The sequence below is a fragment of the Anolis carolinensis genome, chromosome 1 (assembly GCF_035594765.1).
Source record: "Anolis carolinensis isolate JA03-04 chromosome 1, rAnoCar3.1.pri, whole genome shotgun sequence".
NCBI classification, from domain to species: domain Eukaryota; kingdom Metazoa; phylum Chordata; class Lepidosauria; order Squamata; family Dactyloidae; genus Anolis; species Anolis carolinensis.
Window position 1 is genome coordinate 267,565,891 of NC_085841.1, and position 23,923 is coordinate 267,589,813.

The 23,923-nt window shown below is 40.0% G+C and overlaps 1 protein-coding gene and 1 long non-coding RNA gene across 2 annotated transcripts in view; one reads left to right on the forward strand and one right to left on the reverse strand.

The window, feature by feature from the left end:
• cd81 (CD81 molecule) overlaps positions 1-23,923 on the forward strand; it is a 90,125-nt gene that overhangs the window by 14,107 nt on the left and 52,095 nt on the right. The gene's annotated exons all lie outside the window — the stretch shown is intronic.
• Positions 6,935-8,326, reverse strand: LOC134295367 (uncharacterized). Its single transcript, XR_010001911.1, has 2 exons — positions 7,774-8,326; positions 6,935-7,663 (listed from the first exon to the last, which is right to left on the reverse strand). It is a non-coding gene; the product is annotated as an uncharacterized LOC134295367 (long non-coding RNA).

Here is a 23,923-nt window from a genome sequence, read left to right on the forward strand (position 1 = left end):
TTATAAAGAACATATAATACTCAGCAACATTTGTTAACTGTAGTTATATTTCTCTGCCTGATCACAACAACCCTGATAGATGTTGAAAAATGTCATATTTCTATTTAAGGGGAGATAAATTTTTGTTTGATGTTATCTTCCTATTACACTGTAATTATTTTGCTTTGGAAAAAACCTTGTATTTAATGCCGCCTTCTGAGACTATTCAGATCAAGAGCATGCATTTTACATTGTGAAGTAGGTCTATAATTAACAAGACATCAGCATTGCTTTTAATGATTTTTCCCCAACTCTCTTATTTTGGCTGTGGTAGCTACATAAGTATGATGTCGCACGAAAGAAGGTTTTGAGGAATGACTGTATTTATCTTGCATCAGCGTGATTATATGCATTCTCATTGACTATTTGCAGTTTCCTGGTCACAGACCATGGTTAAGGACTGCATTTGTGTTCTCTATACAAGCAGTCATTTTCAAATTGGAGGGGGTTTAATTGCCCTCTTCAGGTGTTTTGCCAAAGGAACTGTTGTATCCCAGGGCTACACCTCTCTGACCATAAGATACCACACCAACTGAATATATCAGCAAGCAGTTTATTGAAGAATATATATAAAAGCCAAGCAATAAAAAGGATTAAAAGGTAAAGTCTCAAAAGATTTCTTCAAAACATCAATAATAGTCCATCACTTCCCAGGTACAGGAATAAATCACAATGTACAAGGTTGTAAAATCCAAAAACACAAGGCAGAGTAATTCCCAAAAGACAAGACATAAACTTGGAAAGCTGAAACCAGGAAACAATACACTTTGATTCAAAGAGCAAAACTTGGCATGACAGAAACCATGAATCAAAATCCATATAGGAAACTTAGAGCATGAACAGGCATGACTGACTTGAAGCACCATTGTTAACCCCAGTGAAGTAACAGGTTTTTCCCTTTGCCTTAATAAACCTCCTCCCCTGAGAAAAAGACATTTTGTTTCACTTACTTAGCAGATAATTTATCTGCTCTTTGTTCTTGAAGACAAAATGACTGCCGAAAAAACTGGGAATTCTTTCTCTGTTTACAAAAGTCTCGCCTCCTATCTGCCAGCTTATTACCCTTTGCAGCTACATCTGTATCTGAAGAATCTCCCTCAAAAAAGCAGCTCCTTTCAGGAATTTGGCACCAGTCTCTGTTCTGCAGAAGCCTCTGGCTCTAAGGCAAGCCTATCAAGATCATCATCCCCATTGCAATCAGACACAGGCCCAGAATCAGACACAGGCCCAGGCCCAGGAACTTCATTGACATCAGGCACTAACTAACACAGGTAACACAGGCAGAACTACAACAGGAGCATAACCACTGACATTTCACAATTGAAAATATGGAGTTGTTGTGTTCCTTCATAGGTCATTTTTGACCTATGGCTACTCCAAGGTGAACCTATCACACAGTTTTCTTGACAAGATTTGTTCCAAAGTTTACTATTGTCTGTGTCTGAGAGGCTATGACATTCCCGTGGTCACGGAATGCTTTCATGGCCACATTGCGATTATACTATGCATTAATGCAAAATGATCTGGTTCCTGGTCTTATTGACAGCTTTTTTTGTGGACTCATAATCACTATATGCCCTCTGTGTTCATGCTCATCCCATCATATATATCAAAATCATATATATCTCAGATTCATATCTGTACCTTTAAAGCTCATGTGGTCACCTTCAAGTAATTGTAGCTTCTCAGTCTAACCTTATTTCAAAGGTTAGACTCCACTCCCGTGAAAAGTGGGAGTGGAGAAAAATCATATACAGTACCTTCAATTCCAAGCAGTCAAAATAATGGAATTAGTCCTGATGCATTAGGCAATTGCACCATGGCTTTTCTTATTCATAGGAGGCTTGCTGTTGTCCTCTTGCTGTGTAACTTGGCAAAGGTCATCTATAGTGCAGGGCTTCTTAAACCTTTCCACTATTGGCTCAAGAACTTTATATATGAGCTGAGGTATAAGAATCAAACATTTACTGATAACAAATCAACATTTGCAAGGCTTGCTAAACAGGCTGATTTTCCTTTTTGTGAAGTATAGTTGAAGCATCTACAGAGTCCACTTTACTCATTGCACAATAGATTCGTGCAAATGTCTATAACAACCACCAGGTGACATTCAGAAAACTTTTATTGTTGTCAAAATTTTCAGGACCCAAAAATTGAGTTAAGGGAGCACCATTTGGGGTAGGGACCCACAGTTTAAGAAATAGTGATGTGATTGAGCAGGGGTTCAAATCATGGTCCCACTTTCAAACCAGTGCACAATGCTGACTTTCAATCTTTTTATCTGATCCTCTCTTTTTCCTTATTGTTTCCCTATTTTGCCCATCCCTATTTTAGCAAGATAAATGCTAAATATCAAATTAGACAACTCCTGTCACATTTTTTTCCTAATGCTTTTCAAAATGTAAAAGCAATTTGCGGGTTGGATACAGTGTTCCCTCACTACTCTGCGGTTCGCTTTTTGTGGATTTGCTGTTTCGCGGTTTTTCAATAAACTCTAAAAGAATATTATAAATAATAAAAAATACAATTTTTTATGCTTAAGGAAGGAAGGAGAAGCCAAAGCCCAAGTGGCAACGGGAGGAGGAGGAGGCGATTCATCAACACATGATTTAATAGTGCATAACTATTAAAATAATGTATAAATTTATAGTGTCCCTACTTAACGGATTTTCACTTATTGCGGGTGGTCCTGGAACCTAACCCCCGTGATAATAATAATAATAATTAAAAAAAAACCTTTATTTATACCCCGCCACCATCTCCCCAACGGGGACTCGGGGCGGCTTACATGGGGCCATGCCCAGGACAATACAATATAACCATCTCATAATACAATTAAATAATACAATAAATAAAAATAAACAGTACAACATAAGATCAAAACAGCAGTATAACAAGGGCATGAACACTAAATTAAAACTCTGGGTGAGAAAGGGATTAGAATAAAAACCTCGGGGGACAGGGACGTCAGATAGTGAAACAGTCTAGAGGATCAATGTTGGGGGGAGTAGCAAAGGAACATTTACTCTCCGAAAGCACACCGGAAGAGCCATGTTTTTAAATCTTTCCTGAAGGCAAAAAGGGTGGGGGCTTGCCTGATTTCAATGGGCAGTGAGTTCCACAAGTGGTGGGCCACAGCAGAAAAGGCCCTTTCCCTTGTTCCCACAAGGCGGGCCTGAGATATAGGCAGTGGCGACAGGAGGGCCTCCCGATAAGTGAGGGAACACTGTATACCCATGTAGGCGTTTCCTATTGTCAGTCTCTCATTCTCATACTAAAATGTCTGATATCCTGGGTCTTGTGCTCTACAAATTCTAGCTCTGATTTGTGATAGCTGCCAGACCACCACATGAGTGACAATTCACTTTGTTGGAAAGCTCAGTAATTAGATAATCTTAGCTTAAATACTCAAAAGTTAAGGAAAGGACTATTGAGACAGATTATTCGTTTTGCCATTTCACTAAGAGAACAGAATACTTTTGTAGCTGCAAGGGCATGTTTTATCAAGCATCCTTCAAACTATTAATGAGAATCGGTATGACTAAGGGCAGCGATTTTAATCAGAATTCTCATAACCTCTGTATTTTCCGAACAGGCTTTGTCTCACTTGTCTTGTAAAACTAGTCTGATTTGCATTCTGCGTTACATTGATTGCCACAAGGCTAATTTTTGTACTGTACTTAAATTTGCACATTTAAGTGAGGGAGATGTTTATGAAATTAATCAGCATGTTACATACACACAAATAAGTACAAATATCCCAAATTCTAAAATGCTCCAGAATTCAAAATTGTCCTAATGGAAGACTGAGATAGTGCCACCATTGCGTTTGAATGGTTCAGTGTATGCAAACTTTGTTTCATACACAAAATTATTTATAATATTGTGTATAAAATGACCTTCTGGCTATGTGTATAAGGTATATATGAAACATAAATGAATTTCATGTTTAGACTTGGGTTCTCTCTCACATATGCCTCACTGATTATATACAAGTACTGTATTCAAAATCTGAAATAGTTGAAATACACTTCTAGCCCCAGGAAGGAGCCCCCGATGGTGCAGGGGGTTAAACCGCTGAGCTGCTGAACTTGCTGACTAAAAGGTCAGTGGTTCGAATCCAAGAAGTTGGGTGAGGTCCCGCTGTTAGCCCGAGCTTCTGCCAACCTAGCAATTCAAAAATATGCAAATGTGAGCAGATCAATAGGTACTACTTCAGTGGGGAGATAACTGTGCACCATACAGTCATGCCAGCCACATGACCTACAGAAAACACTGGCTCTTTGACTTAGAAATGGAGATGAGCACCAACCCCCAGAGTCAGACATAACTAGACTTGATGTCAGGGGAAAACCTTTACCTTTACTATTCCCAGACATTTTATATAAAGGATTCTCAACGTGTAGTCCATCTCTCTCTCTCTCCCCCCCCCCCCTTTCTTTGGTTCATGTTCCATGTACAACTCCAACATCTACAAATAATGCTTTCATTGCATTTTTTAGTCTGGATATGCTGCTACAGCCCAATACGTCTGTTTTAATTTATATTTTATATGGTTTAAATTGTATTACCTTTTAAGTTGTTAGTTGCTTTGGGTCCTAATCCCAAATAGGGTATAATTAAATATAAGAGCAATATCAAAAATAATGAAAGTCGGTGCCCTTTTTTAGCATCCTCCCAGAAATCATTCTGCTAAAAACGTAAGGGGACGGACTGGGCAAAAATTTTGTAAAAGTGCGTTATTGTGAGAGGCATTGTTGACTGAGGCATGCCTGTGATTCCTACAATCAGAATACAATGTATACTTCTTAAAATATCAATAGATATTTCTTAAGACATGCAGTTAGATATAACACTGTACATGCTTTGTATGCAGAAAATCTCAGACTTAGTCCCTGGTATCATCAGTTAAAAGGATCAAATAGCAGGTGATTGGAAAACATCTCTTCTTGGAACCTTGGTCAAAGGAGACAACATGGAATTCAAGTAACAAATTGTGTGACCTTTTCTAAAAAGAATACAATAGAAATGCCAAAGGGCAAGGATGTGCCAAATGGAGCAATTACAATGTCAGTGACTGGCTAACACAGTAGACTTAGCTCTCCATCTTATTGGTGAAGGTGCAAAAAGGATTTAGAACAAAAGTAGGGGATCTGTACTCCCTCTGCTGTTGTACTCTAGCTCCCATCAGCCCTAGCCAGTGTGGCTAGTGGTAAGCAGTAATGGGAGCTGTGGTCCAACAACATCTGGAGTGTTATAGTTCCCTGCCGCTGTTTCTGAAGAATGAAAGTTCATTGTTGTTTCTTGACACACAGGCCTACTATGTTTAGTATCAGAAAGATTGTTTTCAGATAAACAGCATTTGGCACTGCATTTCTAGTGACTAAATTGCTTCCCTCATGAATAAAAGCGTGTTCCAGTGTTCTCAATCTGGTCTTTCCGCTATTAGTTATAAATCTGTCACAGATGTCCTAGTGAACTGTTGAAGATAGCCAATGCAGTTGCAGTTTTGGCTATGAGCCTAATGATTCAAAATGAGGAAGGTCACATAATTTCATTGGAATTATTTCCATAGAATGAGTCTTTAGGAACAGCTACTTTATTTCTCTTGCTCCTTCTGTGTTTAGGTTTTCCTTTTACAATGACTGCCTAGTTTGCATTCTGAAATGTTTCCTTTTAGGGCTGTACAGGAGAATAAAAAATAGTTGTGGGTAGTTTTGTTCCATTAGTTCAAAAGATTGGATTATTCAAACTTGTGTATTTATGGGAGGTTGCATACATCCCTGTGGAAAAGGTATAGATTATTTATAGGGCCTTTTACATCCTAGGGGTGGGCTGCTGCATGTGGCTTGCAAGGATTTTTGGTGTCCTTTGATAAACGGTCAATTTATGGGGCTGTCTGTCCTTTGCTATCCAATAGGGAAGCAATTGTCAGTCTGGTTGCCTCTTGTTCAACATGCATTTTGGAAATATTACAAAACGCATAAGTGACTTCCTGAGGTATATACCCTATACACGCATGTAAATGTCTAGAAACTTTAATCAAAAAACTGACCCCTGAAAAAACAGGGTTGACTTATCCACAGGTTGTATCTTAACCCCTATAAAAAAGGAATCATTCTCTTCTCTAAATGCAGTAGTGAAAGGTGAAAGTTTTGTCTATTTTGAAATAATCTAAAAGATGTCCACTGCTTCCCTGTCAGATATCTAAGGATATGTACTATGCATATGTGACGTCTTGGGCAAAGATTTGATACATACATGATACATGGTTGCTTGGGCCAAAACTGTTTCCATCATGGCACCACTTCTGGCTTTTTTGAATGCTTGGATGGGAAAATTGTGCTGATGTCCAAGGGTGACTGGTCCCTTCACGCAGCATTTGGATCTTTCCCTCTCCATGCAGTGGCCATCGACTTTCCCATCGGTCATATCAAAATCCATAATTTCGACTTCCAAATCTGTCCTTGACTTACACGTATTTTGTTCCTTAACCGTAATTAAACTTGCTGCTGTCTGTAGGTCCTTGTAGACATTATGCAGCTCAAGGACTGGCAATTGCCCACTTTTTCTTTAGTCCCTCCATATCAGATAACATATTTCCCCCCTCCCAATATGCTGAAGATAAGTACTATATTGGTGCTTATTGTCTACAACAATGTTGTTCTTTCCTGGACACTTTCAGAGAACAGGTAGACAATTGCTCAGGGATTGACACTAGTCCAGGGAACACCATTTTGAGTTTTAGTGATTTCTAGCCCAAGTTCTCTATTAGCTCAAGCCATCATGTACCCATAATATATGACTCAAATTAGTAGCCGGTGATTCATTGAAAATTGTTCCATTCTGAATCGACTCAGCCTTAAGTAACAGTTAAGCAGACATTGCATCTGAATTTTCAAATGAACTAAAATTTATTGTTATTTGCCACCATTCACTTCAAGTTATGAATGAAAAACCTCCCAGGGACCTAGTCATCAGCGGCCCTGCTCAGGTCTTACCAACTTAAGGATTATTATTATTATTATATCTATATATATATAAATGTAATGAACTTTTGGCCTAGAAGTAAGCAACAAAACTAAAAGCCACAGAACCACGAAACTTGGCAACAAAGCCCAATGACCTTGCCGCTAGGTTCCTACAACAAAATGGGTAATACACAAATATCTATAACAACACAGAACAATAATGTATGTGTATATAAACTCTTGTGTAACTCACAAGAAATGTAACACAAATCTGGTTTCTACAACTTTACCTGAGAGTAAGTTACTTCAAACTATATTACATATAAAGAAATTACTTTCAGAATATCAAAAGTAAAGTTACAATTTCCATGTAATAATCCAACAAAGGGTATAATGTTCAAGGAGTAAATAACAGACATAAAGAGACAACCAAGTCCATATTATTCCTGGAGCTGCGTGAAATCTTGGGCCAATGTCAACTGTAGTAAAGAAATTCAGTCTCCAAGATAGCAGTTTCTATATTCAAAGAAATTCTTCGTTTGATATGCAACGCCAAGACTGGTACACAACAAGGTCTCCCGGGTTGTTCCCCTTGTTTCGTTGTCACTTCTTCGGGTGTTATGTCTGTCTTTATCTTATTATGCTTTATAACGCTAGATAAAGGAGTGAAACAACATACAAACAATAGATATATGAAAATCCCCAAATTAACATTGCTAAGGAAAAGTTTAACAAATGATAAAAAACACGCTTCTCTACTTACATTCTTATTAGTAGCTTTGGCTCTGTTTTGAGTGGAGTTCTATAACAAGCAAATGAAAGAGTTCCAGGATGCCTCTTAAGTAAGGTGGTGCTGGATCGGGGATGGCACCGGGGGAGGAGGGAGCAGCGAGGCTGTACGGAGCCCCCCACCGCTGCCGCCACCCTCCGACGCCTGGCCGGGAGCGGGGCCGGGGAAGGCGGCGAGGAGAGAGCCCCTCAGGCCTTCTTTCTCTACTCGGCCTGTCAGCCCTGTGGGAAGATGCGACTAGGCCTCAACTAGGCCGCAAAACTATTCAGAGGCGCTGAGGAGAAATTGGGGTAAGTCTTTCAGGCTGACAAAACAGTGTGGGTGTCCTTGGACTGAATGGAAATAGGGGCCAATGTAAAGGGGAATGGGGGGTCTTTGGGGGGAGGAGAAATATTATAGAATCATACAGTTAGGAGAGACCCCTAAAGGCCATCCAGTCCAACCCAATTCTGCCATGGAGGACACAATTCAACCACTCCCAACAGATGACCATCCAGCCTATACATAATAATGATGATGATGATGAAGATAATAATAATAATAATAATAATAATAATAATAATAATAATAATAATAGAACCATAGAATCCAAGAGTTTGGAGAGACCCCTAAGGGCCATCCAGCCCAACCCTTCCGACTGTGCAGCAGGACACAATCCAACCCTTCACAACACATGGACAACGTATGTATACTATACAATACTACACAAGGACATAGACCCCCTCTACCCTCACCACTTTCACAGTACACAAACAACCACATGCATACTAAACATAAAGACAACCATACAAAAGACATTCAATACCACCATTTGCTCCACAATTTTAAACCAACACCACCAGACAACACCACAGCAACGCGTGCCCGGGCACAGCTAGTTTATTTATAAATGTGGCTTCTGTGATTGAATCAATCCATCTGTAATGGGGTCTTTCTGTTTCCATGCTGCTCTCTTCTTTACCAAATGATTTCATCTTTTCCAGTGAGTCATGTCTCATGAAATGTCCAAAATTCATAGCCTCATCTTGGTTTCTGGTGAGAATTAAAACTAGAGATGGCAAAATCATGAGATAGAAATCCCATGGTTTAAAGTTTATCTCTAGGATGTGCTTAAATGTCTGCCTATGAAATAAGATTGAAAAAAACAAAACCAGTTCTGATGTCAATTTATAAAGAGTGGGAAGGCTGAAATAAGGTGACCGTGATTAGTATGTTTTTTGTTGATAATCTACTTACTCTGATTCACCTATATACTTATTTATAGAATTCTTTTTCAGGAATTTATATTCTCCCTTCTTTTCAGCCCCAAGTTAGATTTGTGTCTCCATCTCAGTTTTATATATGTATATGCAGACTTTGGAGAGAGCAAGAGAGAGAGAGAGGGTGTGTACAGTATGAATCAAAATCAGAATTGTGTGCTGTCTGGAGTAGAAGATTTACATCAGAAAGATGTCCATTGCCAAGACACTTTTCAGAACTTATTTTTAGTTGCACTGATACCTGTTCTAGTAAATGAGATCAGTCCTTGTCATACCCTTGCTATGTCGAAAGAGCAGATCTTATTTCTTGTTTCAAGGATCTTGCTCTTTAAGGCTGTATTTCTGAAAGCCAAATGCTGCCTATTCAGCAATATAGTACGCACTTGTCAGGTCATACCCTTGATGCGGTTTTCAGCACAGAACATACGGATCTGTGGACAGGTGACCTATACCCCTGAATGATCATGGACAGATCATTGTATGGTCAAGGTTAGTATCACAGCCACAAGCTATCTCTGCAGGGATGGAGGACTTATTAAAATGGTCCGCCCTCAAAGGCTAATGTATCCATTGAGATTCCAGGAGGCCTTAGAGGGTTCTATGGTTGGTACCACCGACTGTCCTGTTGAAGCTCTGATTAATAAGTGGAATCAAAATCTATCTAAGGCTATTAACACATTCGCTTCCCAAAGATTTTATCTGACCCGTTACTAACTAGGCTTCTTAGAATACAGAGGCTCTCAGGGAAATGAAACTGGAAGGACGATAATGAGAGACAGATGGTGGAAAACTTTATTTTTATGTAACAAGACACAATATAGAGGACATCTTTGTTCCTATAAGGTGGCAATACGTGCAGCAAAGTAAACTTTCTTCTCTGCATGTATTGCATCTGTTAATTCACATCTAGCTGAGTCATACAGAGGAGTCAGGCATTTTAGCCAGGTACCTTTGCCTCAGAACCCACTGCTAGAACCTTCTATAGCTCACCATAGATGTCTTTAATAACTATTTTGCAGATAAAATATCTCACCTAGGAGTCAACTAGGATGCTGTCATTAAAGCATAAGTCAACAATGAGGTGTCCAGCCACTCTGTGGGTGGAATATTACACTGGGTCAATTTCAATTGGTGAGTACTGTTGATGTGAACAAGCTGCTGGGGCAAGTAAGGAGAACAACTCACTTTCTTGATCCTTGCCCTTCTTTGGCTAGTTGTCCAGGGAGGAGATGCAATTCAGTCTCAAATAAAACATATTATCAATGCATCTCTCAGGGAAGGGAATTTTCTATCTTGTTCAAAAGAAGCAGTAATTAGATCACTGCTGAAGAAGTTCTCCCTCGATACCCTGGACCTTAATAACTATAGACCAGTCTCTTTTTTGAGCAAGGTCTATACCTCCAACTCCAGGTAGTCTTGAATGATGCACACTTCCATGACCTATTTCAAATTGATTTTAGAGCAGGATACGGAGTTGAGACTGCTGTGGTTACCTTACTGGATGATCTCCATCTTAACACTGACAGGGGATTATGTTCCTGTTGATGCTTTTAGATATTTCAGTGACTTTCAATACTATCAACTATATTGTCTATCTGGAATGCCTGCGGGGACGAGGAATTGGAGGCACTGTTCTGCAGTGGATCCATCCATACCTCTCGGGCAGGTTCCTGATGGTAGTGCTTGGGGATAACTGCTCCTCAAAAACGTTATGTGGCTCTTTTATCTCCAAAGCTTTTTAACATTTACATGAAACTGCTGATAGAGTTTATCAGGGAGTTTATTATCTGGGAGAATATGGTGGGTTCTATCAGTACACTGATGACACTCAAATATATTTCTCAATGCCTTCAAAAACAGAATTAGCTAGGGATAGCATGTCTCTTCTGGATGAATGTCAGAAGAGTGTAATGGGCTGGATGAAGAAAAACAAATTGACACTGCATTGAGACAAGACAGATGCCTGTTATTAAGGGTCCTAACCTGGGGATTGAGATGTATCAGCCAGTTCTGGATGAGGTTACACTCCTCCTGAAAGACTGTGTTTGCAGCTTGAGAGTACTTCTGAATTAATCTCTCCAGATGCCAGCCAGGTAGATGTGACAGTCAGGATTGCTTACTAGCAGCTTCGACTGTTATACCACTTGAGCCCCTTCCTAGAATTGGAGGACCTAAAGATGGTAATGCAGATAACCTCAAGATTGGACTTCTGCAATGCACTTTACATTGGATTCCTTCTGTACCATGTTCAGAAGCTTTAATTAGTTGAAAACACAGTAGCCACATTAGTTACAGGAACATCCAGGAGTGAGCATATTACACCTATATTACAGCCACTCCACTGATTGTCAAAGTACAAAGAGTTGGTTTTGACTTTTAAAGCTCTACCTACAGGATCGCCTTCCACATACTTAGGTCCTGTGGGGGGCAGGTACACCAGAGTAGTGACCGTCACCCAGAGGACCTTTTCATTGGCCGCCCCAAGTCTCTAGAATGATCTGCCAAAAGAGCTCCGGCAGCTAAATCTGGTGTCAGAATTTGATACCTAATTGAAGGCCCATCTCTTCCATCAGGCCAATCAAGTCAATTTTAACTTGTCAATTTTAACCTGCATTCTTTCGGTAATTTTAATATGCATTTTACCTGTGTATCTTTATTATATGTATTTTAATAGTGCTCTGTTTTATCATGTTGTACACCGCCTACAGCGGGTAGTAAATTTATGATGATTACTATATTATTATTATTATTATTATTATTATTATTATTATTATTATTATTTCTATATAACATAGCCAATGTCTGTTTTGTGTGTCTGTTTACATTAAAGTTGTAGTCCAAATACTTCATTTCAGCAAGACTTTTTCTCATCTTCCTGGGGAAAAAACGGCAGATCAATCTCTGTCTACTCAGAACAAGTCTCAAAATTAAGATTCATTTTGTGTTATAAAATGTCCTTGTTAGTGATTACTAGAATAGCTATAAAATGTTAGTTTAACATTACAAGGTTGTGCAATATAAACATCAGATGTACAGTTGTGTAGAACAAATGAAACAGCTGTTAAGATATCAATCCCAGCTTTACAGTTCATGCTATTTAACAAGTATAAAAACATTGAAAGCAGTAGGTTACATTCCACTGGCAAGATGAAAAAAAGCTTTATTAAAATGCCATCCAAGCTCTGTTGAATGTGTACATAAAAGACAGTGACTTGGATGGTATTTAATGTTCTGGCAGAAAAAATCTCATCCTACTCATAAGAGGTTTCTGTTGGAACGAAGACAATTGTTCTCATTCCCACTCTTACCATGCTCCCCTTATACTCCTAAAACTCTTTTGCACAAGTTAGGGAACTTTCTGAAATTGTGTGAGAGTGTCACAGAAGATTACATTGCCTCTCTTCATCTGTCAGAAGCAACTACTGTATTGGATAAAAGTGCCTTCTTCACATGGAAACATCTCTATGCTTCAGCAGAAGACAACATATGTTCCAGTGGTTTGCCTACTAACCTTTTGTGATCAATGTCTTCATACCAAAGCATTCAAGTAATTGACATGGTGGAAAAGAACTACAGTAGAGCCCTGCTTATCCGAGTTCCATTTATCCGACACTCTGTATTATCCGAGGCAAAGGCCCTCCCCCTCTCGCTCTCTCACTCACCCCACCGGGTCCCAGTGCTGCTGGAACCCAGCCAGGTGAGTGAGCAAGGGACGGAGGCGGGCTAGTGAAGGAGGGTGGCAAAGGCCCTCTGTCACTCCTTCGCCAAGCCGGGCCCTGGTGCTTCTGGGACCCAGCGTGGCGAAGGAGCCGAGGGGTGGAGGTGAGCGAGTGAAGGAGGGTGGCAAAGGCCCTCTGTCACTCCTTCGCCAAGCCGGGCCCTGGTGCTGCCGGGACCCAGCGTAGCAAAGGAGCCGAGGGGCGGAGGCGGGCGAGCAAAGGAGGGCTGCAAAGGCCCTCCGTTGCTCGCTCCTTCGCCAGGCCAGGCCCTGGTGTTTCTGGGACCCGGCGTGGCAAAGGAGCCGAGGGACAGAGGCGGGCGAGCGAAGGAGGATGGCAAAGGCGCTCTGTCGCTCACTCCTTCGCCAGGCCAGGCCCTGGTGCTGCCAAGACCCGGCGTGGCGGAGCCGCGTGTGTGAAGGAGGGCGGCAAAGGCCCTCTGCCGCTTGCTTGCTCGCTCGCTCGCTCCTTCGCCAGGCCAGGCCCTGGTGCTGCCGGGACCCGGCGTGGCGAAGGCGCTGAGGGGCGGAGGCAGGTGAGCGAAGGAGGGCAGCAAATGCCCTTCGTCGCTCACTCTCTCATTCTCTCACTCTCACTCACCCCGCCAGGTCCCGGTGCTGCCGTCGCCGCTGCTGGGATCCGGCCTGGTAAGCGAGCGAGGGAGGGAGGATGGGCGAGCGAGCACCCACCCTGTTATCCGTCAGTTTCGCTTATCCGTCATTCTGCCCGCCAGTTCATGACAGATAAGCGGGGCTCTACTGTATTTAGATAGAAAGAAGTGGCAGAGCTCAAAGCAGGAGCCTGATGGGATGAAGACAGCTGTCCTAATTCAACTTGACTGCCATGTTGGAAGTGATCATGTAAAGCAGCTTTTTCAAGAAACATTTAAAACCAGCTTATTGTTTACATAGGAGCAAATTTATTTATTTATTTATTGCATCAATTCTACCCGCCCTTCTCACCCATCAGGGGACTCAGGGCGGCTTACAATATACATCAGAAAAAACAGTTTACATCAGATTTAAAAAGTCTTTCAAAATTAAAAAATTACAATAAAAATTAAAATATACATTAAAAACCTGCATAATTGTACATTTAAATATACACTTAAGGCGCTTAAGCATCTGGTGTTCAAGAAAAGATTAGATAGTAACTTTTAGATTACGAAGTCACGAGTGGAGTGCCGCAGGGTTCTGTCCTGGGCCCGGTTCTGTTCAACATCTTTATTAACGACTTAGACGAAGGGTTAGAAGGCACGATCATCAAGTTTGCAGACGACACCAAACTGAGAGGGATAGCCAACACTCCAGAAGACAGGAGCAGAATTCAAAACGATCTTGACAGACTAGAGAGATGGGCCGAAACTAACAAAATGAAGTTCAACAGGGACAAATGCAAGATACTTCACTTCGGTAGAAAAAATGGAATGCAAAGATACAGAATGGGGGACACCTGGCTAGACATCAGTACATGTGAAAAAGATCTTGGAGTCCTTGTGGACAACAAGTTAAACATGAGCCAGCAATGTGATGCGGCTGCTAAGAAAGCCAACGGGATTCTGGCCTGCATAAATAGGGGTATAGCGTCTAGATCCAGGGAAGTCATGCTCCCCCTCTATTCTGCCCTGGTCAGACCACACCTGGAATACTGTGTCCAATTCTGGGCACCACAGTTGAAGGGAGATGTTGACAAGCTGGGAGGTGTCCAGAGGAGGGTGACTAGAATGATCAAGGTGTCTAGAGAAAAAGCCCTATGAGGAGCGGCTTAAAAAGCTGGGCATGTTTAGTCTGCAGAAGAGAAGGCTGAGAGAAGACCTGATAGCCATTTATAAGTATGTGAGGGGAAGTCATAGGGAGGAGGGAGCAAGCTTGTTTTCTGCTGCCCTGCAGACTAGGACACGGAACAATGGCTTCAAACTACAGGAAAGGAGATTCCACCTGAACTTCCTCACAGTGAGGGCTGTTCGGCAGTGGACCTCTCTCCCCCGGACTGTGGTGGAGGCTCCTTCCTTGGAGGCTTTTAAACAGAGGCTGGATGGCCATCTGTCGGGGGTGCTTTGAATGCGATTTCCTGCTTCTTGGCAGGGGGTTGGACTGGATGGCCCATGAGGTCTCTTCCAACTTTACTATTCTATGATTCTATGTTGCAGTTATCCTCTACTTGTAGTCTTAGGTTGAGGTTGAAGTAGAAGATATCTGCAGAAGTAAAAGGATAATTTCTGTGAAAATGTGAGATGTAACGAAGAATGCTAAAACAGATACCTCATGCTTTAATAAAAATGGAAATTAGCCTGTTATTTTGTTTTAATTGGTTAACTTTAGATCTCACTGTATATGGGAATTGGTTTCCAGGCTAAATATCTATTAGGTTTGTCACATGGGGTATCTTAATACTAGCAAGTACATAGTACCATAGCTTGATTCACTGTGGAAAAGGAAAGTGATAGAAACTGAGTGAACCAAAAGAAAAGAAAAAGAGATGATGCTGTTACAGCATAGAAGCATAGAAGAGGAAAGCCTCTGCTGCCAATTCTTTCATCCTGTACCCTTTCCTTGTTTACTTGGAAAACATTTGGGGTACGGTTCTTGCAAATACACCAGAAATCTCATTCATCTAGGAAAGAGATCCTGAAGCATACGTTGCGATTAAATATTTAAAATCAATATTATTCAGTGAATCATTAATGTGAGAATTGGTTCCTGATATGGGCAGCTAATGTCAAAATATTTCATTTCAAGGGACAATTCCCCTTACTGCCCCCATCCATAGCATCTGTAAGAGCCAAATCAGGAGCAGGGAAAGTGTTCTTCTGGGAATGTGCTAAAATCAGGAATAGATCAGTACAACTCCACCTTCTTCAAACGTAATTGCTCACAGAGAAAGATGGATATGTCTTGGGGTCGTGGTTGTCTGTGTGGCAAGCTAGATGTGATGATAGTACCAAGTATGCTTAAGCGTTAAATTCCCCAATCAAGTAATAAGGGCAGTAGCAGTGATAGGGTGAGGAATCCAGGCTTAAAAGAGGACTGCATCTAGGAGTGTATGGGTTAAGAAGAGCAGAATACTTCCCCTATTGTCAAAATTTGCCTATAGCTGTACCCCCCTGGGACATTCCCCTCTCAGCTAAGCCTCGATGTCAGGAGTGTCAAAGGAGTCTGGGGAACAGAGGCAGACAATGAGAATTAAATAACAAACAGAGGAAGATGCCTGCTAGTGGTTTTCAAACTTCATAAATGCTGCCTCTTTGGCTGAAATTGGAGCAAATTCCATCTTTGAATGTGCAGAACAGTTTCCATGCGATTTAATGGGGACTGGAGGAAATGGTTGAGTGCGGAAGTCATGAGATTCCCAGGCTACCTCTTGAACTGAAGAGACCCATGGGTCTTGCTGGACAAGCGACAGGAGTTGGGGGTTTAGGGTGTGACAGTGTGCTTGCAGTGCTCTCTCCTCTCTTCTTTGTCCTTCCTGAATTATTCCTATGAAAATGAGCATTTAAGGGCTTAGAGATAAGGATTTTGAATAAATATATTTAAACAATGCTATTAGAATTATAAACATTTTTCATAATGAAGGATTTTGGCTTATCGGGAAGCAGGAGGAGTTTTCTTAATTCAACCCAGAGAGCATGGCTTCCCACCCCACTCCCACTTCGTTTTCTTTGCTGGTTTTCCAAAGTTTCTTTGAGCAAACTGGGTCTTTACTAAATGGATTGCTTACTTTTTCTTAATGTTGAACATATCTCATTTTATTTTTATTCAGACCCTGTTAGTCCATATTTGAATTTCTTCTTCATTAAAAGTGTGTGTGTGCATGCATGCATGCACACAGGCCTACAAGCACACAAGGTGTAGAGTAGAGAGAAACAAGGGTTGTCACCGTTCTTTCCTGGAAGCAATAAATCTTTGGCAGCAAAGAAAGCATTCAAGAGGCTGCCTCTGTGATCTTGCACACACAGGAACTCTCGTGCGACCAGAGGTAGCCTACTTTCCAAGGTCAGAGCCTTCATTTTCCTGCCCTCAAGTCAAGATTCTGTCTTTTGTATACAGTATTGTAAACCTGGCTTCCTTCCGGGAGGTTTGCTTTCGCCTGAGCCTGTGGCTTTTCTGTAGGTTTGCTTCATACTGTTAAAACGTTCTTGATATGAGCTGCACTAATCCTTTGTTTTAAGCCGGTCCTCAAAGAAAGGAGGTCTCACAATCTCCTGAAACCAGTGGAATATAGGTCTTTCTGCTACATGGTCTTCTCATGTTAGCTATAAGACTCCATATTGTGGTAGCTCCTTTCTTTGGCCAGATAAAAAGTTTTCAATGTGTATGTTTTGAAAGGGTGGGTTTAACTCTCTGGATGATTTACAGTAAAATGGTCAAAAGTTTTCTGATGGGTATTCATTTAACACAGATTCCTCACCCTTCCCTGCATTTATGTTTTAATTATAGTTCTGATTTCATAGCTTTTATATTATTATTATTATTATTATTATTATTATTATTATTATTATTATTATTATTATTATTATTATTATTATTATTATTATTATACTGTATTGCAGTATTTTTGTTTGGGAGCCACCAAGAGAATTTGAGTAACTACAATGCTACAGTGACAAATCAATAATACTATAGTTATGAGGAAAACATGGGATTGATTTTTGTGAGAAAGAGCACAGATTTATTTTGGTACTAAGAACAAAAGCCTTTGCATAAAGCACTGATCAGTGGAACTAGAGCTTCTTGTAAAAAAAGCACAACAGACCTTACAATCCTGTAGTTTTTGTGTGCCTTAAGCCAGTGCTACACAGCGGTGGGCCATGGACCAGTGCTAATTCCTGAGTCATTGGCTATTGTTTGTTGCTGACTTTCCAGGAAAGAAAATAGCTATTGTAACAATTGGGTACAAATATTGTATCAATCTCTGTCATGATGGGGGCGGGGGGACAACTGCCAGTATCCCACATCAAATAGCCTGAAAAGCACTGTCATAAGCCAAAGTGTTGTGTTGGAGGTCTCATAATAACATATTTGTTCTTCAAGTGTAATTTAAACACTTCTCCATGCCAAGATTTTAAAAGCATCTGCTGCACTTTCATCTTTGATGAAGTAGAATGTTTTCGTATCTATTTGGAGACTGCCAGAATAGTCTATGCGAAACACATGACTTTCCTTCAGTCTCCCCTTGTCAGATTTTTTTTTGGAAGGGGGCACATTTATTCAGATAATAATAATTTATCCTCTGAATTGTTAATTCCTCCCTAAAACAGAGCAGGATCTTTCATTACTTTAGTTTTAGGGTTCATCTACACTGTAGAATTAATGCAGTTTCACACCTCTTTAATTGCCATGGTTGAATGGAATCATGGGAGTTGCAGTTCAGTGAGGTGCTGGCTAAAAAACTCATGATTCTATAACATTGCACCATGGTAGTTAAAAAGTTGTCAAACTGCATTAATTCTGTAGTATATATGCATCCATAAAGTACCCAGAAGAGTGTCCATTCAGATCTTAAATGTAGAATCTCCATGCATTGAAAAGAACAAGGGTATTGTGGAGGAGAGAGCATTTGGGTCCAAAGTCCAATTTCAGTACTGCTTGAGGTGCAGTCATGTTGAAACCTGTAAAAATACATTGATTATTAGATAAATAAATGCAATATAATTTGCATTGAGGATATTTGAGTTCAGTGCCATCAGTATTAGTAAGAGAAATTGAGTACATAAACAATGAAGGTGGGGGCAGGAAGGAATAGTTATGACTATAGGTCTGAGATGCCATAAAAGGGGAAGTTAAAACTAAGACAAAGACTATGATGCTTGGGATGCCTAGTAGGCATGCACATTTCTAAAATACATGTCCCATCTTTCAGCTCAGTCAGGAGTCCCCAAATTTACCAGGAGCTATCTGTTGGGTGTGGAAATGTGAGATGTCTTCCCGGTCCCCGGAATAAGCAGATCGTATGCAAAGTGTATGTCCAGGGGAATGGACAGATGTGATTACATGATGGAGCACAAGTAAAGTGCTTCTTTAGTGGCACTCTATAAGTCTTGAAGCAAGCAGATGCAGTACAGTGGCCTTTGGTATCTCTTGAGGTTTGATTCGGGAACTCCAGTGGGTATCAAAGTCCATGGACGTTCAAGTCTCATTATATACAGTGGTATAGTAAAATATTCCCTTGTATAAAATTGCATAATTAAGCTTTGCCTTTTTTGAATTTTTTATTAAAAAAATTCTGACTGGGGATAGTTGATGTGTGATCCATGGATACAGATATCGAACTACAGTGTTCCCTCGCTACTTCGCAGTTCGCTTTTCGTGCCCTCGCTGATTTGCAGATTTTTTTTTTGTGGTCCAAGGCACTCTCAGAATGTCTTGGACCTTAATGCTATCCAATCAAAAGTGGTATCTATTTACCAAACAAACCAATTAAACAACACAAAGCAACTCACGGAAGACTAGGCCATGGCAGCACCTGCCTTTTGCACATGCGCTCTCGCCCTGCCCCTCTTCCGTGAAGGCTTCATTGGCTCCCCGGGAATCCTGGGAGTTGCAGGTTTACAGCCTTCTCTGCCAAATTGCTGCCTGCCTCACCAAACTAAAACAACTACAGTGCAAATGGGCTTGAGAAGGAGAGAAAGGCCACCAAACTACTAAAATAAAGTATAAATATACATAACCCCTGTGATAAGTGAGGGAACACTGTATTTGATTTAAAGACAAAGAGGTAGATCAGGATGATAGTCTCATTCGACAGGGCACCGTTACTGGTTAGCTGCTATAATATACAGCCTTCATAAACTTTGTTCTAGCATACCATATTATCTCTTTTCTTGGCTCTGCTCTATTGTTCTCAAATAAACAGTGCTTGAACTTCTACTCCTGCTGTAGTAGCAGCTGTGCTTTTAATCCCAGATTGTGTTCTGGAAACCTGGCCTGTTCATCTTGAGTATCATGTCAGTTGTGGACATGTTAAAAACAATATCCTGTTGTACATATGTTAAAACTTGGCTATTTCTTTCCTGCAGGTATTGTCTGGGATCAAATTTGTGATCAACCACTCAGTTGGGTAGTTATGTGTGAATTACCATTTCTCTACCTAATAGGATCAAGGGTTTGGTTGGAGAGAGATAAAGAGTTTTATTAAGAGAGTCCTCAGTTCCTTGCGAGAAGAGCTGTGATGAATAATTAGCCTTTTAAGATTTCACCCATTTATTTTGTGTTAATGAGTCTGCTGGCACAAAATTACAAGATTCAATTCCCCTTTTGGCTTTACATTTTTTATAAAATGTAATTCACTTATATCCTGCACTTACATGTAACAATATTCCCACTGTGGGATACATTAAAATCAGTAATAGGCAATGGGAAAATAGCAGCAGTTGGAAAAGAGATTAATATGTGTTTTGTCATAATAGAGACTGGAGAAATCTGCGGAAGTAAATAAAAGAGTTTGGTTGGAAAGACAGGAGGGTGTGGTGTGAGCCTCTTTGGGAAGGACATTCCACAGGCTAGGCCCTTTCAGCAAAATAACTCTTACCAAGACCTTAGGAAAATTACTTTTTAGACTACAACTCACAGAAACCTGAAGTCAGTGCCATGCTATCTAAGTGAGTTTTTCAAATAAGTTTACTATTCCAACTTCTGCTCTTACCGAACAGATAAATGTGGCGCTATGAGATCTAAGGCCATTAATATTTAATCCACATTTTCAGTCCTTTACTATCTTTTTTAGTTCACCTAAAAGAAAAAAAGATGCACAGTTGGAGAAAAGAGTGTAAAGTACAGTATTTCTGAAACTCATTCTGCATGCTGGACATTTTACTTCCACCTATATGCCTAAGTTGTACAATGAAGGCATCAGATCCTGTGTGATCTTGGAAGCTAAACAGGGTTAACCATGGTTTATAGTTGGTTGGGAGACTGCCAAGGAATGCCAGGTGCTGTAGTTTGTATTTCAGAGGAAGAATCTGTAAAGCTCATACCTCTGAGTATTCCTTGCCTAAGATAACCTTGAAACATTCATGGGGTTGCCATAAGTTGACAGGCATTTGAAGACACATATATACATACACTTCATCCCTTCTATTCTTGGAAGCTAAGCAGAGTTCAGCTGGTTAGTATTTGAATGAGGGACTTCCAGGGAATACTAGGTGCTGGAGACTTTTTTCAGATTAGGGCAATGGCATTTCTTGCCTAAGAAAACCCTGTAAAATTCATGGGGTGACCAGAAATTGACAAGTGAGTTGAAAATACACACATGGGATTAAAGCATCATCCTTCTCCAGCTTAGCTTTGGTTAACATCTACAATCATTCTATTCCTTCTTAAAAGTTCTGTGATATAGGTATAGTGCCACAACATCTGGAGGACCATTCTCTGGCCTGTCTCTACAGTTTTGAAGGGAAGGTGGTATTATAAGCTGATAGACTTCACAAGATATAATACTCTCATTTTCAATGTGCAAAAATCAAATACCAAAAGGTATGGATGCCCTGTAGCAAGAGTTTTTCCTGTGAAGCAAACCCAGAAAGGAGAGGATATGTATGGCGTGCTATTGCAAATACATTTGAAAAATTATATATCCAGGAGTAGTTTTGCTGGCTATGCAGCAAAATATAACAAAATCCAAGAAACACATTGTAGTGATACCTTTATTAGACCAAATAAATGGCACAAAATATATTAGACAAGCTTTTGAAAGATCTTCTAGAAATTGAGACTATTTGGGATGTTAATTTTGGTCTCAGAGTTCATACAGATTCCACAGTCAAGTTACATGGGCATTTGTTTCCTTTTGAAGTTAACCTTCACTCGTTCTTTAAAAATCAATTTACCAAAGTTCCTTATGGAATTAAAAAGAATGTAGGACATCAAAAGGGTGAGTGGAACATTAAAACAATGAAAGGATGTGTTTTACCAATGTGTTTCTGCATTCCCTAACGGCACTCCATGCAGTCATGCCGGCCACATGACCTTGGAGGTGTCTATGGACAACGCCGGCTCTTCGGCTTAGAAATGGAGATGAGCACCAACCCCCAGAGTCGGTCACGACTGGATTTAACGTCAGGGAAACCTTTACCTTTTACCTTTTGCATCAGAGCAGTTGGAAAAATACACATTTCTTAGAATTTGCATTATAGGGTCCCTACTTCTGCTTTTATAATAGATAAGCTGAGTCAAATAGAGAATGTGATATGATCAATGGGGTGACTGATGTCTCAGCCAGATCTCCCTCACATCCATATGATGATCACAACTACCACAAAAACAGAAATCTTTACCCATGCAGTGGTAGAAATACGATGCAATTACAACTGCAATGAACAAGGTCACACACAAACAACAAATTAAGCCATTGAATCCAGAACTTTAAATGAGTGGGGAAAGTATGGTTCCCAGACTACTTTTTGAAAGCTTTTTACTCTCCCATTAAAAAATAAAGATCAGGTGACTCTCCCTTCCCTCCATAACCTGCCAAAATCCAAGTCACCAAAACTGGGTGGAATGGCCAAAAATGAAACTGGAAGTAAACATCTAGTTAGATGCAGTTGTGCAACTCCAAGTGAAAAGTCAACAGAACAAGAAATTGTCCCATCTCCTGGCATGGTTGCCTATCTTATTTCTATAACAACAAATAATCTAAATCCCACAATTGCTCCCAACTAGAGTAAATCCATTGGGCAAGTGTTGAACGCTGAACTGATACTTAGTGAAATTTCATTCATTCAGTGTGTCTACACTTTAGTTGGACCCACCAACTGGATATAGGACAAAGAGTAATGATTTTATGATAATGTGGTTTGTGTTTGTCTCTCTGTGTGTAGCTTATAGCCCACTTAATCAGATGCATACTATAATAAACACAGTCTTCAGGGTGACATAGGATTCATCATTGTTTTATTAAGGCAGATGTACACAGCTATTCCTTTGAATACAGGTTGAGCTACTCTTATCCAAAATATTAAATTGTCCACATGGGTGACTGAGAGTGACACCTTTGCTTTCTGATACCATAGTGTAATAAACTTTGTTTCACACACAAAATTAGTATATGATACTGTATAAAATTACCTTCAAGCTATGTATATAAGGTGTATGTGAAACATAAATGAACCTGTATATGTATCTCTAAGAGATCGCATCATATAAACAAATATTACAAATTCCTCTCCACAAAACTGCAGAATCCAAGGTCTTATCCCAAGCATTTTGGTTGATAGTCTACCTATACTTAAATTGGAGTTGTTCCACCCAAATAAAAGCATATATTGTGTGCAAAACATTGTAAGGCGTAGGATTTTTTTTCTTCGCCTTGGGCAGTAGAAACTAAGATATCTCCATTGGCTGCAGCCAGTGTGCATCATATAAAAAGTACTGTAGCTAACTCTACAGGCAGAACTATTCTTTGTGTCTTCTTGTGTGTGCACACACACATATATACATACTAGGAAAAAACTAAAGACCTGGGTCTGGGAACAAGCGTTCAGGTATAGTTCAATTACGGATTATGCAATATGGAACTTGACTTAAATGCAGCACCAGAAATGATGACATGAGACTAGGCATTATGTTTTAATTTGTATTAATTGTTTTTATATGTTTTTGGTTTTATCGTTTAATATGTTGTTTTGTCTATTTGTATGATAATTCGGCATTGAATTTTGCTTTATTTGTAAGCCGCTCCTAGTCCCCCTCAGGGTGAGAAGAGCAGGACAGAAATATAGTAAATAAATACATAAATACTACCAGAATGTTTAAAGCTTGCTGTTCTCTTGTTCTCTCTCCCTTTTTAAACCACAAATTATATTAAAGCTGCATTTTACTATAACTGGTGGATCTTACTAGAATATTTCATGGCATTTTCCCCATGTTTTGAATCCTCATTACCCTTACAAATCCAAAACAATAGATGACTGTGATACCCGATTTTTCACTCAAACTTTACCTTAAGGGAATATTTAATTTTAATCTTTTTATTCTGTTTTTCCACAACTACCTAGGCCTGTAGACCGGGATGCTTTGTATCTATACATGGTTTTACTGTATGTATGGGTAAGTGTGTACGTTTTGTGTGTTTCACATGTTTTGATATGGTCAAAATTGACTAATCAATAAAGAGTTGTTGTTCACTCAGTAGCAATCTCTCTGAAACTTA